The sequence below is a fragment of the Orycteropus afer genome, unplaced genomic scaffold (assembly GCF_000298275.1).
Source record: "Orycteropus afer afer isolate SDZICR_OR568_19922 unplaced genomic scaffold, OryAfe1.0 scaffold00090, whole genome shotgun sequence".
NCBI classification, from domain to species: Eukaryota; Metazoa; Chordata; class Mammalia; order Tubulidentata; family Orycteropodidae; genus Orycteropus; species Orycteropus afer.
Window position 1 is genome coordinate 5,469,633 of NW_006921677.1, and position 21,918 is coordinate 5,491,550.

Sequence of the window (21,918 nt, forward strand, 5' to 3'; positions counted from 1 at the left end):
CGCAAATTCTTCTGCTAGTTGGGGTTTAGTCCAAATCTGCATCCTTTCCTTCAAGGCTCAGGGGTCCAAGATTATCTTGTGTGTCTGTATTAATTGGTTTCCCTTTTCTTTGTTGAAGAGGGTCTGTGCAATCCTTCTGCCTAGTCCGCCATCTTGCCCCGCCTCCCCCCAATTTCAATCTTTTTGCCATTCATCGTGATGCTGCTTATAGGTCCAGTTGTGAGAATTTTAGTTTTCTTTATATAGAAATGTAATCCATACTGGAGACTGTATTCTTGAATCTTCATCAGTAAGTGCTTCAAGTCATCCTTACTTTCAGCATGCAAAGTTGTATCATCAGTGTATCACAGGTTGTTAATGAGCCTTCCTCTAACCCTGATGCCATGTTCTTCTTCATATAGTCCAGCTTCTCAGATTATTTGCTCAGCATGTAGATTGAATAAGTATGGTGAAAGATACAGCCCTGACACACTCCCTTCTTGATTTTAAACCATGTAGTGTCCCCTTGTTCTGTTCGAACAACAACCTCCTGGTCTATACACAGGTTCCTCATGAGTACAATTAATTGTTATGGAATTCCCATTCTTCTTAATGTTATCCACAATTTGTTATGAGCCACATAATCAATGCTTTTGCATAGTCAATAAAACACAAGTAAACATCTTTCTGGTTTTCTTTGCTTTCAGCCAAGATCCATGTGATATCAGCAATGATATCCCTTGTTCCACATCTTCTTCTGAATCCAGCCTGCACCTCTGGAAGTTCTCTGTCATTATACTGCTGCAACTCTTTTTGAATTATCTTCAGTAAGATTTTACTTGTGTGCAATATTAAAGATATTAATGGTAGCATCAGTTACCTAAACTTTAAAAAAAAACTGTTTGACATGGCGTCAATTACAACTCATGGTAAGTCTATGTATGTTGTAGTAAAACTGTGCTCCCTAGGATTTTCAATGGCTGATTTATGAAGTAGATCACCAAGCCTTTCTTCAGAGGGGCCTCTGGGTGGACCTGAAACTCCAACTTTCAGTTAGTAACCAAGCACTTAGATATTTGCATCAATCAGGAATTCTGAAAAAACCCACAGCTGTTTAGTTGATTCTGACTCATAACAATCCCCATAGGGTTTCCAAGTCTGTAAATCTTAATGGAAACAAACTGCCTCATCTTTCTCCCATGGAGCAGCTGGTGAGTTCTAACCACTGACCATTTGGTTAGCCACCAGAGCTCCTTCTGTTTATATGTTTGAGTGGATATACCATATTTCCTGAACTAGATTGTAAGAGTTTTGAGAGCAAGAGGTACCCCATATATTTAATATATATATTTTTTTAGATACTTCTTACCAGGTCTTATAGAAAATGCACAATAAATATTGATTGGTAGGTTGATGGGTTCCTATTGCTTTTTTCCCATCACAGTTTTCTATAGCTTCATTATGAAAGGTTGCAAATTTACCAGTGTGGAGTATTTGGTTGCAATTTTTTAGTTAATGGCAATAGCTACTGGAGAGTCTCCGAGTAATAGCAGTGTAAGTAAAGGTTACAATCCCTGCCTTCCGTGTACTGCAAACTCACACTACCATAGGCCACAGTTATGGGACACCATTGCCTCTGCATATTGGCTTTTTTGTTGTTAGAATCCAGGGAGTCAGAAGCTTCTATCCATGACGATTAACTCTCCTTTTGACTCTTGAAACACAAAACAATTTCTAGCTAATTTTTCATACTTAGCTGTGGGCCATCTACGAGCTACATGCATAAGGGCTAGGAAGGCCCTATTAAGCCATCCAGTCCATCCTGCTGAGAGGCTGGCAGCTACCCACTGTGCATTTCCATGTCCAGTTCACTTGAAGCCCTTCAGACTGAATTTACAAATGGGGTTTTAAGCTAGATTAGCTCAAGATGAATTTCTGTGTTCAGTCAGACGTTAGCAATGCATTATTTGGGTTGTGTAAAATGGGAGTTTAGTGAGGTTAATTTCTCCCTCCTCCCCACCTTAGGCTAATTATTGAAGAAAGTGTTTGCAGACCTGGAACTTCTCATAATTCATCCTGCCTTCTGTTTCTTCAGAGTTGGGGCTCATAAATCTCTGTCTGTGATGACATAATCAGTTACTAGAAGAATGTTTGTGGTACTGCCAGCGGAGAATTACAGGTCCCAACTCCACAAAAACTGAAAGAGACTCCTTCCAAAAGGTAAACCCTTATATTCTTTCCCTAGCAAGGGTTGTTAAGTCCAAACCTTCCCATGAGTGAGGGCACCACAACATACCAAACTAAGAGAATTTAACATGTATTTGAAAGCACAAACTCTTAAAACTCTATGATGGAAATGCAAGATGAACATTCCAAGAAGAAAGAGGCCTTTCAGAATTTATTCTATTGTCTATCAGCAGCATTGCAAGCTAGTTAATCAACAGCTCTCTCCTTAGAGATCCTTTACCTTTGAAATACAGTCAAGCATAATGTAATCTTATGAATCTAATTTCTGCTTCCTTCCATTTGTTACTATGTCTGTGAATTTGCATATCTATGACATATGCACTATGCATTTGAAAAATTCATATCAAGATAGAAGGAATCATGGCACATTAGAACTCTAAGAACATTTTTAAATTTTGTACAATGTCTAATTTTAGAGATGAAGGAACTGAGGTCCAAAAAAGTGTCTGAGGTCAACTTACTGAAAGTGGAGTTAATGTCACAGAAGGGGCCAGGATCCAAGTGCCTAGCTCCCAACCCAGCACTCTTTGTGTTACATGACTCTGCATATGCATGAAGTTGATATCAGACAGACAGACAGTTCTATTCATCTTGGCACAATCCCATTAGTGGTTATGAGAATTTTATTATTAGAAAAAATCTAATGTAAGTATTCTCATTTCAAGCTCAGGAATTGAAAATAAAATTGAAAAGTATTTAAGTTCACTAAATAGAACATTGAAATGGTTCTCCCGTCACTGTTCTTATCTTTAAAATGAGAGGGTTAACTAGAAGATTCTGCTCCCTAATGGAGCATCCAAGGATTCTAAATCTTGCTGAATATTTTATGTAAGATCTACCTTTTTTCTTCTCCTGAAACATTGCTCCTTAACAATTCTAAACTTTCAATTTCTTCAAATATGAAATAGGGCTAATAATATCTAACAAGCGGTGGAAAGAGTAAGGAGCCTTGGCGGTGCGGTCCTTAAGTGCTCAGCAGGTCAAACCCACCAGCCACTCTGCAGGAGAAAGGTGTGATAATCTGCTTCCATAAAGACTGCAGTCTTGGAAATCCTATGGGGTCATCATGAGTCAGAATTGACTGGACACAATGGATTTCGTTTTGGTTTTGGTGGGAAGAGTAAATAAGATGGCATACTTAAGACACATTTAATTTCTGGACTAAAAAGCAAGAATGAACAGTAAATAGCTATAGAATACAATCATCTTTAGATTAAGCATCTGTGTGTTATTATTTGTTGGCAGGCTTTTCCTAGCAAATGTTTAATTTCAAATTGATTTCAGTGAAACCCAGAATGCATCAAAGTCCATTGGGGTGAGCTTAAGGAAACATTAGTCACTTTTATTATTGATCAAAACCATGTATTATTAGAATGATAATCTGCTATTGCTTTAGAAATATAAGTTCCAATGCACTTCCTAACTATTATTTAATGCCATTTTGCTTGCTGTTTAGGATTGTTTTACATAGTGGTTTCCTCCATTTGCAAAGGTAGTTGGGAGCCCACTGTATTTTTTTCATTAATTTAGAAAAAGAAATGTTTTCATGCATTTCAACTGTTTTTTCCTTTATCCGTCTCTCTTGAGATTTCCTCTGTTAAGACACTCAAGATGGGTTCACACACTTAAATGAATTTCCTGTCATGACTTGATCTTTATATCTATTAAATAGATAGGTTGGTTGCCATAGTGGACATGGTTTGAATAGGACCATCTAAATTTGACTCAACTTGTTCCCATACTCAGTTGATTACTTACTTCAAATTCATAAATCCTTCTGCAGGGCATACATAGCTAGTTACAGTAGGTGAAGGCTTGCCTTGGGAAGAAATTCTCACTGCAAGCACACTGGGGTAATTTTGAACAGAATAGGGAATTTCTTTAAAAAAAAAAAATAGGGGGAAGTATGTGCATAAATGTTTGTCTGTGAATGAGAACTCAGGTTGCACATAATGAGATCTCCACATTATTTCTCTTGCCTTTCATTTTTTGTCCACCTTAAGGGAGTTAATATGATTTTGTAGAAAGAATGGAAGTTTAAAAGAAGACTTAATAAATGAATTAAATTATCATAGGAGGATTATGTTCAATTTTGCACTTGAATCTTTAAAGTGGATATAGATAAAACTGAAGCTTTTTTGAAGAAGGGCTACTAGAATTGGGGGGAAAAAAAAGACGAAATGCTGTATAAAGATATTTAAAAATTAGGAAATGTTGTGCCTGGAGATGACACTCAGTAGGGACACGTTGTTAATTGTTGTTAAGGCAGTTCTGACACATGGAGACACTAAGGACAACATAACAAAACATTGGTCCCGGGACACATTGTTGTTATTAGGTGCCCTCAAGTCAGCTCTGACTCATAGTGACCCTAGGTACAACAGAAAGAAACATTGCCCAATCCTGTGCCAGCCTTACAATTCTTGCCGTGTTTGAGCCCATCATTGCAGCCACTGTGTTAGTCCATCTCATTGAGAGTCTTCTCCTTTTTTGCTGATCCTTTACTTTCCCAAGCATGATCTAATTCTTTAGGACAGATCCCATCTGACAACATGACCAAAGTACCTGAAACAAAGTCTGGCCATTCTCACTTCTAAGGAATATTCTGGCTATACTTCTTCCAAGACAGATCAGTTTGTTCTTCTGGCAGTCCATGGTAATTTTCAGTATTCTTGGCCAACACCACAATTCAAATGCATTAGTTCTTCTTCAGTCTTCCTTATTCATTGTCCAGCTTTCACATGCATATGAGGCTATTGAAAATACCATGGCTTGGGTCAGGCTTATCTTAATCCTCAAAGTGACATCATTGCTCTTTAGCAGTTTAAAAGGGTCTGTTGCAGCATATTTGCCCAATGAAATGCACCATATGATTTTTTGACTGCTGCTTCCATGGGCTTTATTTGCAGATCCAAGTAATATGAAATCTCTGATAACTTCAATCTTTTCTCCATTTATCATGATATTACTTTTCTGTTTTCTTTATGTTGAAGTATAATCCATATTAAAGGCAGTAGTCTTAAATCTTCCTCAATAAGTACTTCAAGTCATCTTCACTTTCACAAGCAAAATTGTGTCATCTGCATATCACAGGTTGTCAATGAGACTTCCTCTAATCCTGATATCACATTCTTCTATATACAGTCCAGCTTCTTGGATTATTCGCTCAGCATACAAATTGAACACATATGGTGAAAAGATATAACCTTGATGCAGACCTTTCCTGATTTTAAACCAAACATTATCCCCTTGGTCTGTTTGAATGACTGCCTCTTGGTCTATGTACGGGTTTCTCATGAGCTCAATGAAGTGTTTTGGAATTCCTGTTCTTTGCAATATTATCCATAATTTGTTATGATCCACACAATCAAATGCCTTTGCATAGTCAACAGAACATGGGTAAATATCTTTCTGGTATTTTCTGCTTTCAGCCAAGATCTATGTGACATCAGCAATGATATCCTTCATTCTACATCCTCTTCTGAATCTGGCTTGGATTTCTGGCAGTTCCCTGTCAATATGCTGCTGCAACCATTTTTTAATTATCTTCAACAAAATCTTACTTGTGCATGGTATTAATGATATTGTTCAATGATTTCCAGATTCTTTTGGATCATCTTCCTTTGGAATGGGCACAAATATTGATCTCTTCCAGTCTGTTGTCCAGGTAGCTGTCTTCAAAATTTCTTGACAAAATAAGTGATCACTGCTAACATTGCATCCATTTGTTGAAACATCTCAGTGAGTATTCTATCAATTCCTGGAGGCTTGTTTTTGACGAGTTCCTTGAGTACAGCTTAGACTTTCTTCCTTCAGTACCATTGGTTCTTGATTATATGCTGCCTCTTGAAATGGTAGAATATCCACCAACTCTTTTTGGCTCAGTGGCTCTGTGTATTCCTTCCATCCTTTTTTGATGCCTCCTGCATCATTCAATATTTTGCCCACAGAATCTTTCAATTTTGCAACATGAGGCTTGAATTTGTTCTTTAGTTTTTTAAGCTTGAGAAATGACTCCTGTGTTCTCCCCTTTAGATTCTCTAATCCCAGGTCTTTGCACATTTAATTATAACACTTTATTTGGTCTTTCAAAGCTGCCATTTGAAATCTTACGTTCAGCTCTTTTATTTCATCATTTCTTCCACTTACTTTAGATATTCCCCATTCAAAATCAAGTTTCAGAGTCTCCTCTGATATCCATTTTTGTCTTTTCTTCTTTTCCTGTCTTTTTAATGACATTTTGTTTTCTTCATGTATGATGCTCTTAATGTCCCACAACTTGTCTAGTCTTCAGTGACTGGTGTTCAGCACATTAAATCTGTGCTTCAGATGGTCTCTAAATTCAGATGGGATATATTCATGGTCATATTTTGGTTCTTGTGGACATGTTTTAATTTTCTTCAGCTTCAACTTGAACTTGCATATGAGCAATTGATTGTGTCTGTTCTACATGCATCTCTTGGCCTTGTTCTGTCTGATAGTATTGAGCTTCTGCATTGCCTCTTCGTTGATTTGATTCCTGTGTAGTCCATCTCATGAGGTCCAGTTTTATAGTTGTCCTTCATGTTGTTGAAAATGGTATTTGTAGTAAATAAGTCATTGGTCTTATAAAATTCTGTCATGTAGTCTCTGGTGTTATGTCTTTCATCAATGCTATATTTTGCAACTACTTATTATTCTTGTTTGTTTCCAACTTTCATATTCTAATCATCAGTAATTATCAATACATCTTGGTTGCATGTTTGGTCAGTTTCAGACTGCAGAAGTTGCTAAAAAAAAAAAAAAAAAACTTCAGTTTCTTCATCTTTGGCTTTAGCGGTTGGCATGTAAATTTGAATAATAATATTAACTAGTCTTCCTTATAAGTGTATGGACATTATCCTATCACTGACAGCATTGTATTTCAGGATAGATCTTGAAATGATCTTTTTGATAATTAATGCAATACCATTCCTCTTCCACTTGTCATTCTTGTCAATTCATCATACTATAGTGGTTTTCATGTTGCTGTGGTGCTAGAAGCTGTGCCACTGGTATTTCAAATACAGCAGGGTTACCTATGTGGGCAGGTTTCAGCAGAACTTCTAGACTAAGACAGACTAGAAAGAAGGATGGGGCCATCAACTTCTGAGAAAATTGACCAGTGATAACTTTATGAGTAGCAGTATAACATTGTCTGATATCATGCCAGAAGATGAACCCTCAGGGTGGAAGGCACTCAAAATATGACCGGAAAAGAGCTGCATTCTCAAAGTAGAGTCAACCTTAATGACATGGACGGAATGAAGCTTTTGAGACCTTCATTTGCTGATGTGGCATGACTCAAAATGAGAATAACAGCTGCTAATATTCAATAATAATTGCAATGTGCAATGTATGAAGTACGAATCTAGGGAAATAGAAAGTTGTCAAAAATGAAATAGAACACTTAAAGATTGATATCCTAGGCATTAGTGGGCTGAAATGGGCTAGCATTGGCCATTTTGAATCAGATAATCCTGTAGTCTATGGAACACATTCCCACTGCCATTGAGTCAATTCTGATTCGTAGTGATCCCCCATTAGGTTTCCAAGGCTATAAATCTTTACAGAAGTAATTTGACTCATCTTCTTCCTATGAAGCAGCTGGCAGGTTTGAACCACTGACCTTCTGGCAAGCAGCCAAATGTCATACCCACTACTCCACCAGAGCTCTTTATGGGACACTTTAGGTTTCTTCAAATATTTGATGTATTGTAATGTGGAAGAAAGATTTTAATTACTCTACTTGACTTCTAAAGAATTGCAAAGACAGATTTTAGCTTGTTATAAGGGGACACTTTCTAAGAACCAGGAAGATAGGAAGGCTTGTTGGGCAGTGAGTGCCCAGTTACAATCTGTAGCTATTTTATGAACAAAAAGATAAAATTAAAGATATGTAAATACAACTGGGGGAGTCTTTGTGGATAAGTAGTAGAATTTTAGCCTTCCATTGGGTAGGTCTGGGTTTGATTCCCTGCCTTCTTCATGCACTGCCCCCCTCATCTGTCAATGGAGGCTTGTGTCTTAGTACGATATTGTGCAGCCTTCAGTATTGCTTCCAGACTAAGACGGACTAGGAAGAGAGGCCTGGTAATCTACTTCTGAAAATCAGACAAAGAAAACCTATGGACACAATCCTTTGATCCCACAGTGTGTGGGTCACTATGTGTGGAGGGCCAACTCAAAGGCAGGTAATAACAATAACAAATACAACTGGAGAAAAAAAAAATCAGTTTCTCAATCATAATGGCTATTTTTTATCTCCAGGAGTAAAAAATTAAAATCCAGTGTTATAATTATCTTCCAAAGCTTTAAATAAGATGCATTCATCTATACATAAAATCTGGTAATAATGATATCAGTCTTGTTTCCCCACCAGCTTTTTTGTATGACCTTCAACAAAATCCTTACCCACTTAAGGACCTTTACATATCATTACAATGAATTGGAATGCAAATGGGTACCTTTATGATAGATGGGGGTTCAGTTTAATCAAGAAAGCATTAACTTTTCAAACAACTTTTCCAAAGACCAAAAGCTATCTCAGTAAAATCCCAGAACTACACATTATAACCCTGCTAAAATGGCACATATCAACAACAACAAAAATTCCATTAGTCCTTTTTCTCTGTCTAGGGAAGGTTGGGCAATCCTACTTCTGTAGTGATACTGCCTCGGAAACCCAAGGAGGAGTCGCTATGAGTCGGGGCCGACTCGACAGCAAACAACAGCAACAACAACAGGGATCATCATATATTTTTTAACCTAAAATAGAAGTATATCTGTTCAGCAAACATTTACTTCACACTTAACTCAGTATAGAGTTCTAGAGAGAAACAGGGGAATTGAATAAATCGTACCTTTGAAGAGCTTATACAGTTTAATTCAGAGACTTGCAACCAGATATATTTAAGAAGATTTGTAGTGGCCCTGGATGTCCCTGCCACTCATTTTTCCTACCTACTAATTTTCCCCTTTTCCCTCCTTTCCTAATTCCTAAAGCTATTTTGCTTCTCCCTGGCCATACCAAAGCATTTTCTACATTAGCTTATATGGGTAAACTGTCTGATGCTCCATGCTCCAAAACTAATACTTTTCTACTTTTTCATATCCCTAAGGAAGGCACATGTTCTTCGATACTTGTCTCTTAAGGTTTGCTGGAAATAGTACAACAGGTGGGTAAAATAAATACAATTAATGAGTTTAATTTTCATCTTCCTTGTCTCTCATTTAGGGAGAACTTATATCTTAAATAGTCTTATTAAATTTAATTAGTCTCAGTATTTTATTCTGAAAGTTTGTTGACTTTTGTTCTAAGTTGCAGAATCCCACATCGATATGAACTGGTTTAACAATTTGTTTAATTCAGGGATGTGTACAGGAACACATCCATGAATTAAATAAATAAATAAATGTATAGTGCACACTGCATCATAACATTTAAGGAAAATCAAAATGCAGAACAACAAATCAGGAACTAGTAGAGTTTACTTGGAAACATTCCCTTGTGTGGATATATTTTCATTTGAGTTTCAAAGGAAGACACAGACATATGTAAACTTGACCCCATTTTTTCTCCCTTCTTGGAAGTTTTGAAAGAAGGATGAGAGCACAGATATAGATTAGGATAGTCTGTCTAAGGATAATACCCAAGGTAAGTGTGCTTTGGGGTTTAAAATACTTGCTGGAAGCTGTTTACTGACTGGTTACTAGGAGACAGCATGACTCATTGCTTATTTCCCCTCTGTGGCCAACTTTCAGTCATTTATCACCTAGTACATTGGATCAAGACTGATAGAATCTTTAGAAAAAATTATGGAGTGCTCTATTCTAGTAAGGAGGCACTAAACTGTGAAAATAAAATGATCCCTGACGATGAGGTCTACTGAGAAAGCATCTCTACACGTGGCCTGGATATAATAATAGTCTAGGGATTTACTAGTGGTAGAGAGGTATAATACAAGATGAAATATAAACAATATAAAAAATGTGCACAGTTAATACTATATATCCTCTATTTTTAAAAAAATTCTCCAGTTTCTAAATGAAAAAATTTACTTTATAACCCAGTGTTCCTAATTTATGTGAAGATGTTTAAGGAGATGTTTAAATATTCCTTTAATAATCCTTCAAACGGTTTAAATAACTGCAATGTTGTTGTTGTTATGTGCCGTCGAGTTGGACCCGACTCATAGCGACCCCTCCTTGGGTCGCTGAGGCAGTATCACTACAAAAGTAGATTACCCAACCTTCCTTCTGAGGAGTCGCTGGTGGGTTTGAACCGCCAGCCTTCTGGTTAGCAGTCAAGTGCCTTAGGCACTATGCTACAAGAACTGCAATAGATTCAAGAAAATTCCAAACAATCAGATCTCCCAAGATTATTCATATGTTAGACTATAAATTATAAAGTATAATAAAAGGTATTATGAGTTTGAATTGACATATAGGGAAAAATTAGTTAAGTCAATCTATACATGCCCACAATAGTATGGGTATCAGCTAAAATGTACAGTTTGTTAGGAATTTTAATAAAGGGGTATTTTAATTTGTTTCCATAACAACATGAGTATTGTTAGAGATAAGGCCTAGATTATATAAGCTTTACATGACATGAGAAGAAATATGCTATTAAATATCAAAAGAATTGGGAAATACATATATGTGGGTGTGACTGCGTGTGAAAGCAAGAACAGGCAGGGGTGCTGTGGGGTTAATGTGATGTGTCAACTTGGAGAGGCTATGATTCTCAGTGACTTGGCAGACACTATGCAATCATCTTCCATTTTGTGATCTGATGTGAAAAGCCAGTCATTTAAAAGGGAAGTTTCTTGTGAGTGTGGCCTAACTCTGGTATATAAGTGATTGTTCTGGCAAAGTTATCTCTTTCTCTTGACCCTGCACTCTTCTCATTGCCTGTCCTCTGGTTCTTGGGACATAAATCTGTAAAAGTCTTCAGCCTGCCACCTGACCTGCAGATTTTGGATTCCCTATTCTCTGCAATCCAGTAAGCCAGCAAAGGCCTCCAGCCTGCTGCCTGATATGAATTTTTTTGGGGTTTGTTGGTTCCTGCAACCACATGAGCCAGTGGAAATCTTCAGCCTTCCATATGGCCCATGGATTTGGGACTTGCAAGCCCCTACAATTGTATGAGCCATTTCCTTGAAGTACATATCTCTTTCTATATGTATATATGGGAGCTCTGGTAGCATAGTGCCTAAAACACTTGACTGCTAACCAGAAGGCTGGCGGTTCAAACCCACCAGCCACTCCTCAGAAGGCAGATGGGGCAATCTATTTCCGTAGTGATACTGTCTCGGAAACCCAAGGAGGGGTCGCTATGAGTCGGGTCCGACTCGAGGGCACATAACAACAACAACAACATATGTATATATAAATGCTTCACTGGTTTTGCTTCTCTAGAGAACCCAAACTAAGACAGGGGCATATGCCATTCATGTGACAGTAAGTGAAGGAGATCTGACAGAAGTATATTTTGCAATATTTACTTAAGTTTTCACCCTATATCCTGCCCTTTACCTTTGTATGTTCCAGTAGATATCAAAGTCTGTGCCTGCCAGAACTTGTAGAGCTAGAAGAATGTAAGCTTCAAAATCCTAAGCCCATTGAAAAGAATGGTCATTCAAGTAATAGTGGTTTATATAAGGTATATCTATCTCTTGGGAAAAAAGAAAGAGCAAGGGCAAGAGAGTCTGCACTCTTTTTCCTTGCTCCTGGGTAGCACCCAAAATCAGAGGCAGGACCTTAAGGGTGATAGTTCTGTGATGCATCTGAGGAAACTTATAGCTTCCTTAAGACTCTTCATCCCAAACTCAGTACAGGGCCACATAACAGAGGATCTTATATTATCATGTGAGCTGGGAAAATGAACCTCTCAACAGTCACAGGACAGACAGATGGATGTGAGATTCCCTCCAATGCCTTGACGTTTGAATCAGATCTCTCAATGTTGGCTCAGATCTTCTGAGATCAATGATGGGGAAGCTCCAACTATAGTTGAGCTTTTATGTCCTCCAACCCAATGGGAAAAGCACTTAGAGATAATATTAAGTTGCTTTATGAAAAATAAACCATCTGAGTTTATAGACTAAGATTTATACCTACTGCCAAAGTATAAATCTTTATATCCTATATACACACCAGAGAGCATGAACTCCAGAGACCTATTGCTTGGATTCAGATCCCAGATCTAACACTAACTAACACTGATGAATTAACATATAACCTTGGGCAGGTTTCTTAGCTTCTCCACACCTCAGTTTTTTCATCTGTAAAGCTGAGATGATAATAATAATACCCATTTCACATGGCTTTTGCAAGAATTTGATGACATCATTTGTATCTCTGACACAGAACAAAAGCCTAATAAATAACTGCTGTCATAATTACAGGAATTCCTGTGTGGTACAAACAGTTAAGACACTCAACTGTTAACCGAAAGGCTGGAAGTTCAAATCTACCTAAAATTTCCTCAGAAGAGAAGAGTGGCAATCTACATCCAAAAATTCAACCCTTGAAAATCCTTTGAAAATCAATTCTGCTCAGAGACACATGGGGATCAATGCATAGAATCAACTCAACAGCAACTGATGGTAGTGATGGAGTATCATAATTATTATCATTAATGATTTATTTCTGTGACTATTTCAGTAGTTACTTGAACATGAAAAAGTGATCTGTATTTAAACCACTTTTAAAAATTTGTTACCTCAGTTACTCATGAATTTTCATTCAAAATATTTTTAAAAAATAAATAAATGAAAATATCTCTTTTCCTTGGTCCTATGAGAGTAAAAATTTGCCTGTGAAAACAAATACCTTTCAGGAAAATGTTTATGGAAGAGAGTGATTTTACCTAGATCTTAACTAGCTAATTTCCTAAACAGTGATAGTGCCACTCTCTCTGCCAAGAATGCCAATGATGGGGGTAGGAAGCCCAGCGAACTCCATATTGTCCCACCAGATAGAAAATAGTTGGATTTCTGATACCAGATGATACAATAGGTTCCTCTATGGTTTTGAACACATGACAAATAAGGAAAGGAAAGAAAGAGAATTTTTTTCTTATAAAGAAATACATAATGGAGTACCTGAATTTAACCAACTTTAATTCTGTGAAAATTCAGAGTTTTCAAAGCTTTGGCTAGGAATCACTGAACTCTTTCTGACGCACTGAAAGACTATTTATGAAGTAAGTCTGTATCATTAGATTGCCATGAGAATTGGTAATGATCATGAATGACACAATCAAGTGATTTGTCTGAAGAACTGCCTGGAGGCTTCACTGATGGGACTGTAGACAACCTTCAGTACACCAAAGTCCAGATTTGCCTCCTAATTCCCAAGTAAGTATTGTCCTATAGTGGGTTTTGTAGCTCATGCTGCCTCTTTCCTTACTGGGTAGCTATGAAGCATGTAGACAGGGGTGGAGAAGTATGTCCTAATACTATCATACAAAAGGTATGCTATATGTTCATTTATTTATTTTCTTTAATGACCTTATTGACTCCATTCCTTTAGACTGACCTATCCCAGTCACACCAATTCTGCTTGCAGTAACCAGGAACCTCTTTAATGCCCACTCTGTCTTGTTCCATTCCTTTAACCTCTGCCTGGTCCTTAGCTCTTAGCTTCCTCTCCTACTTGACATCTGTTAGAAGTGTTAGGGCTTGATGTCTTACAGCTCTGATCCACATAGCTTTCTAAGTTCTTCCCTTTACGTAGGATACTTCAGGTCTAGGTGAAAACATAGAGTCAGCCCACCTACCTTTGGAGTGTTCTTGTATTCTTCAGTCAAAGACAATTTCTTAAAAGAAATACTACAGCTAAAGGTGTGAAGGACTTTTCTAGCCATTTTAAAGGATACAAATATGATACAGAGTTCTTTCCTTTACAGGGGTTATGTCTTAACTTGGCCTATAGTTACGACACAAAGCATTCCCAGTTAAATGGCATTGAAGAGCTAAATGAAAGAGATGTTTGTCTGAGAGGAGCAATAACTTCCAGATAGGAGCCACAAGGAAGCTTCTCTGACAGAGGTGGGACTTGAAAGAGAAGCATAATTTTGCTATGTGGTTTAGGAGAAAATGAAGGAATGAGGAGAGGTACAGGTTATAAAAGTGGTATTTATCAAGCTTTGAACCTGTGTTTTCAATTCCCTCTGAAAACTATCAGTGAGGAGAAAGCAGCAAAGTGGTAATCAAAACTTCCTTATTTTTATGGATTTCTTGAAAATGGAGTGTTCTGCTTACCTAGTGCTGCTCTGACAAGGATATACCACAAATGAGATGGCCTTAACAAACAGTTTATTCTTACAATTTGGAGGCTTTAAGTCCAAGTTCAAAGTGCCAAGTTCTAGGGGCTGGGCTTCATCTCTGCCTCCAGCTCCTGGCCCACTGAAGCTAGAGGCTTTTCTTGACTCAGACAGCTGCTGGCTGCTGAGGCTGAGAAGCCCCAAGGTTGACAAGTAAAAAAGGCACAGTCCCAATGTTACCAAACCACATGGTAGGCCATTAACTTAAGTCCATTGTAAGTTCCAAGGTTGGCAGAGCATAGCAGGCTGCTGAACAAAGACACTGCTACATGCAGGGTCCAAGTGTGCCATAGGCTAGAGGCCATTCCCAAGGCTTCTCCTTATATACAGGAAGCAGACCACATCCTAAAGGCAGCTACTCAGATGTTTGTGGTAGATCCCACCATGGAGTTGATTGCCAGTCTTGTCATGGGGAATAACTACCGCCACTGCCCAGCCACTCAACCAGGCCCAGCCAAGTTGACACACAAACATAACTACCACATAGAGTATTATATAGAAGTAAACATATAACAAAAGCTATGGAAAGGGCAGTATCTGAGATGATAGAATAAGGGCAATACACTAACTAGGGTTTGAAAGACAAGCCTAGCAATCTACTTCTGAAGAATTAGCCACTGAAAACCTGTGGAGCACAGTTCTACCCCAACACACATGGGGTCAACATGAGTCAAAGTTACCACCATGGCAACTGGTTTACTAAAAGGCTTGTATAAATTTACTACGGCTGCTGTAACAAATTACCACAAACTTGGTGGTTTAAAACAATGAAAGTTTATTTCCTTATAGTTCTGGGAGCTAGAATCCAAAATCAGTATCACAGGGCTCAAATCCAGGTTGTTAGGGCTGCAGTCTCTCTGGAGGCTCTAAGGGAGATTCCGTTCCTTGTCTTTCCTAGCATCTGGTGATTGCTGGTGTTCCTTGACACAGGGTTATGTCATTCTGCCTTCGTAGTCACAGCACTTTATCTTCAATGTGTCTGTTTGGAGAACTTCCTTTTGCCTCCCTTTTATAAAGATACATGTGACTGGATTTAGAACTCATCTGCATGATCCGGGTTAATCTCCCCATCTCATGATTCTTAACTACAAAGACATTTTTATTTTTGTCATATGAGATAACATTCACAGATTCCAGTGATTAGAATGTGGATATCTTTTGGGTGTCTATTTTTCAGTATCCCACAGAGTTCATCTTTATAGAAACTTCTTGGATTTTCTCAGTAATTTACCCAATATTGCCTTACTGGTACCAAAGGTTTCTGTCTCTCCCAAGTACTCTGTCCCTTTCAGACCTTTGGCCTAACTCTAGAATCAACACAGACCTCCACGTGTCACTGGCCTTGGCCAAGTTCTCTTCTGAAACCAAAACAAATCATCCTTTTTTTCCAGTTCTTACCAACTTCATTCAATAATGTAAAGAAACTGGTCACAAGGTCTTTGTAGACAATAGGTCTCTGATTGTGCATGAGAAAGCAGCAAAGCTTTGTAAAGGAGAACCATTTGAAAATGCCTTTAGAAATCCCGACACAAAGACTTATGATTGTCTGACATTGATTTCATATCCCCATCTAACAATTCGCAGTCATGTCTTTGTTCCTTGTTTTCTTTATTTTAATGTATTCCGTCTTAAAGTTGTAATAAGGTGCCCAAGCTGTGCATTTCAGGGTCATTATTGCACTTCTTAGGAAGTTAAAACCTCCATCCTTTGACCTTATGCTTTCTAATACCACCTAAGGTGTGCCATAATTGCTCACAAATGCACGGTCTGTCATGTCTTATTGCTTAAATGAAACCCACTTCCACAGTAGGGCGAGAAGAGAGGGTGGTAATCTCCTGCTATTTGCATCAGCACTTGTCCTCGGGAAATGCTGAATCTTGGCACTGAAAGAAAGTGTAAAAATGATGAATTTGTCACCTAATATGGACCACTGCACTCACAAGACTGCAACTCTTACATTAATGGAGATTAGGATATAACTTTTTTAATTTGGAGCCTCATTACACAGTATAAATAAAAATAGAGTCCCAGCTATATCATCTTTAATTGCCTCTAGACAGAATGCTGATTATCTACTGAGGTCTAAGCCATGTGTTGCTGCGGAGCCAGCAGAGTTAGCTCCCTGCTTTGAAAGCAAAGTCAAAAAAGATATGTGGGTATCATTAACTGAGGGCAGGAAGCTGACTATCTGCAGTCCTCCCAGTAATGTCATAACTGAACAAAACATGTGAACCAAAATGTGTCAGCATGGCCAAAATGATGAGTTCAGTTGTGTGAAGTTTGAGGAGTGATATACATTCACCTCTCTCAATGTTAAAAGCCATCTATTCACTTCTACTTAGTCTTCTTGTTACCAAGGGTTTGAAAATAACCTCAGTTTTCACTCCTAGACTGGCAGAGATCCAGAGAGAAATGCTGATATTCAAGTTGGTTTGCCGAGTCTTTTAGCATCCCTTGGTACAACTGATTAAAGCAATTGATCAATACCAAACTTTGAGAAAAACTAGTGTGGGTATGTAACAGATGACATCCCATGAATAAATAACTCAGATAATGGCATTTGTCTTACTATCAAGCTCATCTATAATTTAGCAAGCATAATACCCATTAAAAGAACACCTAGGATGATCACTGCCAAAATAAAGAGTTAATTGGTTTCCATCTTCTGGGAAGTCACTCAAAGAAGATAGGCAGGGAAAAGTGGATACTACCGTAATAATGAATGTGAAGTTGCTCCTAAACCACAGCCTCATCTGCAATGAGACTATCTTTCAATAACATTTCAAATAGCATCTTTTGGTTCTAACTTCTACAACTCAACGGAAGCTTTTAAAGAGGGTTTTTCTTTTCCATGTAGTGATCAAATCTGTATCATGGACAAACTATAATTCACTCTGTTTAAAATAAATTGCTTCACTGAGCACTAAATACAGAGAATAGAAATAAATTCCTTCTGGGATTGAAATATTTTTGTAATATAAATGAAGTATTCTATCCATAAGACACTCCTCTCCATTCTGGCTGGTACAAGCTTCAGTTATAAGGGCATAATGGTATTCCATTCCCATGGATGGGTGCAAGATCTTGGAGTGGTCAAATGGGCAAGAGAAACCAGGACCTACTCAGAATGAGAATAGTGCCAAGACTGCATTGACAAAGACAGTTAGATGCAAATTCCATGATCAAGAGCCAAAATATCTTTTAAAGAAGGTATCCCCACTTTAAAGCTAAGGAAAGTACAAGGAAATTAAAGAGATCTGAGCAAGGTTCATATTGTGATCCCAGTCAGCAAGTTTATAATGAGATGACTTGACAGTTTCTAAATTTTGAAGGTACATGCTGGCCATAGGCTATTATCTGGGATTGAGCAGCTTGATTACTATAGGAAAAAAAGAAAAGAAAAAGGGATGACATCCTTGTCAGAATATTGATTGGCAACAGATTTTGCCTCACTAGTTGGTCTGTCATCGGATTTCTTTGAGTATGTTAGAGCCCCATGGATAAGGTTGGAATGTGTGAAAATCATCATTGAACAGCATCATCCACCAAGACTTATTTGGGTGAAAATAACGTCTTTCAAATAATATTCATATTTCTACTGATTCAGTAATTGCTGCATAAAATAAACTTGAGTGTATTCCTAATGTCCTCTAGAGGGGCTATAAGTACTGTTTGCTAGTATTTATGGTCTACAATCAAACAGGAGTCAAGGCCATAAATCATTACCCTGAATATAATATTTTTGTTTCATGAAAGTCTGAGCTTTCAACCCCAAAGCAACAAATCAGTCCACTCCTTATTGAGCCTGTCACAGCCCCATCCTTGAGTAAGACCACATTTATTACCATTGTCAGCTGCCTCGTGTGAAATAGCAGGAAGAAGGAAGGGAGAATATAAATACAAATTGAAAAGTACTGCTTTTGGGGGTTGGCCTGGCTGAGGAGAGAGGTAACCTGACATGGGGACTTTCACCCCAGGGTCACAAATTTGATGTCCCATGTACTGATGTGATGATCGAGTTTCCACGTCACCAAGAGTCCGGCTGTTAACTGTCACCATTGCTGAGAGGCTCGACACAAGGGCAAAGTGCTCAGAGGAGTTGGAGGCTGAACTTTCAGCCTTTTGACTGACCCCTAAAGCACTTTGAGCTTCTCTGAGGACAAGCCTGTTTCTAAAAGATTGTGATATTGATGTCCAAGAGAAATTTGAGATACCAGAGATGGGGTGATATTAGTTTCCTTGCTATGGGGAGGGAGGAGTTCACCTCCAGGGCTTTGTCTTTGACATCTTTGATGAAACCCTAAAAATGCATCTTTTAAATAAGAAACTGCTGCTTTCTCTCTCATAGGGAAAATCCCATCAGAGCACAGCCTTCTGCGAAAGGAGTGATGCCACCACACAAGAGGAAAAATTTGCCAGAATGTACACCTGTCCTTGAGACAATCACCTAGATGATGTTAAACAATATTTGTAAAGGCTCATTGTCAGACTCAGAAGAAAGCTAGTCAAAATGTAGAGATTTCCTTTGAAACATAAATCAAATCACCATCTTTCAGGGTGTCTTCTTTATACTTAGGATAATTATAACCAGTTGCCATCAAGAATATACCAACTCATGGCAACCCCAAGTCATGATGACCTCATGTGTATCTGAGTAGAACTATGCTCCATAGAGTTTTTAATGGCTTATTTTTTGGAAATGGATCAATGGGTCTTCTGATATGTCTGAGTGGACTGAAATCTCTGAACTTTCAGTTAACAGCCAAGTCTGTTAACAGTTTGCATAACCCAGAGACTCCATAGATGAAAAAAGATACCTTTTATTTTTATCTTCCTCATCCAAAAACAAATTCTAATATGAGTGTGGGGTTTTATTAGGTAAACTCAAAACCAAACTCACTGCCATTGAGTCGATTCCAACTCATAGTGACCCCACTGGGTTTCCGAGGCAGTAAATTTTTACAGAAGTAGATTAGCCAGTCTTCCTTCTGTGGAGTGGCTGGTGAGTTTAAACTGCCAAACTTCTGGTTAGCAGTCAAATGCCTGAGGCACCAGAGCTCGTTTTACTTTACTTAGTAAAGTACCATATAAATGAACATTATACACAAATATACATGATACTAGAGTGGAGACCATTATGCAAAATGTTGTTAAGGAATTACATCCAGAGAGATACTTCCAGAATCCTTTACTCATTTTTTGCCCTCCTTTGGCCAATCTAAATGGTTCCCAATATGATACATGTAGAGAATTAATTGCCTTTTATTATGTGTGTTAGACTGGGTTCTCTAGAGAAGTAAAACCAGTAAAGCTTATGGAGAGAGAGAGAAAGAGAAATTTATCTTAGGAAAATGGCTCGCACACTTACAGAGCTGGCAAGTCCCAAGTTCTTGGATCAAACATCAAGCTGGAGGCTTTTCCTGACTCATGCAGTGCCAGGGGTTGAGGAGCTCAAGGTTGGCAGGCAGTATACTGGCTGTTGGCACCAAAGAATGACAAATCCAAGATCTCCAGGCTGTGTGGTAGATTGTTCGCTCATGGACAGTTGTAGGCAGCACAACAGAATCCTGATCCACAGAAGAATGTCTCTTTTCCAAGGATGTCCATAAATATACTGGAAGCAGGCCACACCCCTAGCAAAACTCCCTTTCAATGGATTGGCTGCTCAAACCATATACATTTGATCCCATCACTGGAACAACCCACATCACAATTGCTTAAACCACACAGAATTGTGGTCCAGCCAAGTTAACAAACAGCTTCAACTATCACAGTCCACCTCTTGTTGACTTGGCAGTTGTATAACCTTCTTAACCATGTATAATCTCTAAATAAGGACAATTATAAAGTTATATTTGTGCCTAACATGATACGCTAACACATGTACAACCGAAACATATTAACCTTATTTACATTTCACAGTTCATAGCGGAAGGAAACAAAAATACTTGATGCACATATACAATGAAGAAATATAACAATCACAGTCCTCATTTCTTCAACTGGTCATGTGGTCATAGCTGATATTCAGGACTACATTCTTCCACCACCCATTCTGTATTTCCCTTGCCCTCAGGAAGCACCTCAGCTGGTCGTGGTTCTTTGCCTGGTGGGGTGACCCAAACCTGCATTCCTAAATGATCTGGGCCATTAGTAGTCATATCAGAATTGGGTTACTGTAATTTTCTATTGACTTTAATCAAATGGTAGTACTAAGAGATGTCCTAAAGAATCTCCTGTATTTGAGACATATTCTTCTTTACCTCCATTATGTAATGTCAATCCAATTTCCCCTTGGTAATAAGGATCTATCACACCAGATAGTACAGTAATACCCTTCTTTGTCTGTTGATCCAGAGCATTAGGAAGCTAAAATGGCCGGGTGACATTCTTAATTTCCAGTTCAATGCAATCAGTATTGTGTCTCCAGGTGGGAGTGTTCCTCCTTTTGGGACTAAGATCTCCAGACCCACAGAGCATAATGCAGCAGGGACAGGAAGCAAAAATTCTTTGAGTGGGTCACTAGAGGTAATAGTGAGTGGTACCACTTCTTGGTTCCTGGACCTGTGAATCCTGGCTATTAGAGAAACAGAACCATATATTGGATGCTGGTTTAGAGCATATACAGCCTCCTGGAGAACATTGCCCCAACTCCTCAAGGTATTGCCACCTAGCTGGCAGTGTAATTGTGTTTTCAGTAGCCCATTCCATTGTTCTATCAAGCAAGCTGCTTCAAGATGATGGGGAACATGGTAAGACCAGTGAATTCCATGAGCATAGGCCCATTGCCGCACTTCATTTGTTGTGAAGTAAGTGCCTTGATCTGAAGCAATGCTGTGTGGGATATCATGATGGTGGATAAGGCATTCTGTAAGTCCACAGATGGTAGTTTTGGCAGAAGCATAGCGTGCAGGGAAGGCGAATCCATATCCAAAATAAGTATCTATTCCAGTAAGAACAAAACGCTGTCCTTTCCATGATGGAAGTGGTCCAGTGTAATCAATCTACCACCACGTTGCTGGCTGATCACCCTGAAGAATGGTTCCATATCACAGACTCAGTGTTGGTCCCTGCTGCTGGAAGATTGGGCATTCAGCAGTGGTGGTCGCCAAATCAGCCTTGGTAAGTTGGAGTCCATGTTGCTGAGCCCATGCATAATCTCCATCCCTGCCACCTTGGCCACTTTGTTCATAAGGCCATTGAGTAGCTGGGAAAAAAGGATGGCTGGTTTCCACTGAACATGTCATCCTATCCACCTGATTGTTAAAGTCCTTCTCTGCCGAGGTCACCTTTTGGTGGGCATTCACATGAGACACAAATATCTTCACTCCTTTGGCCTA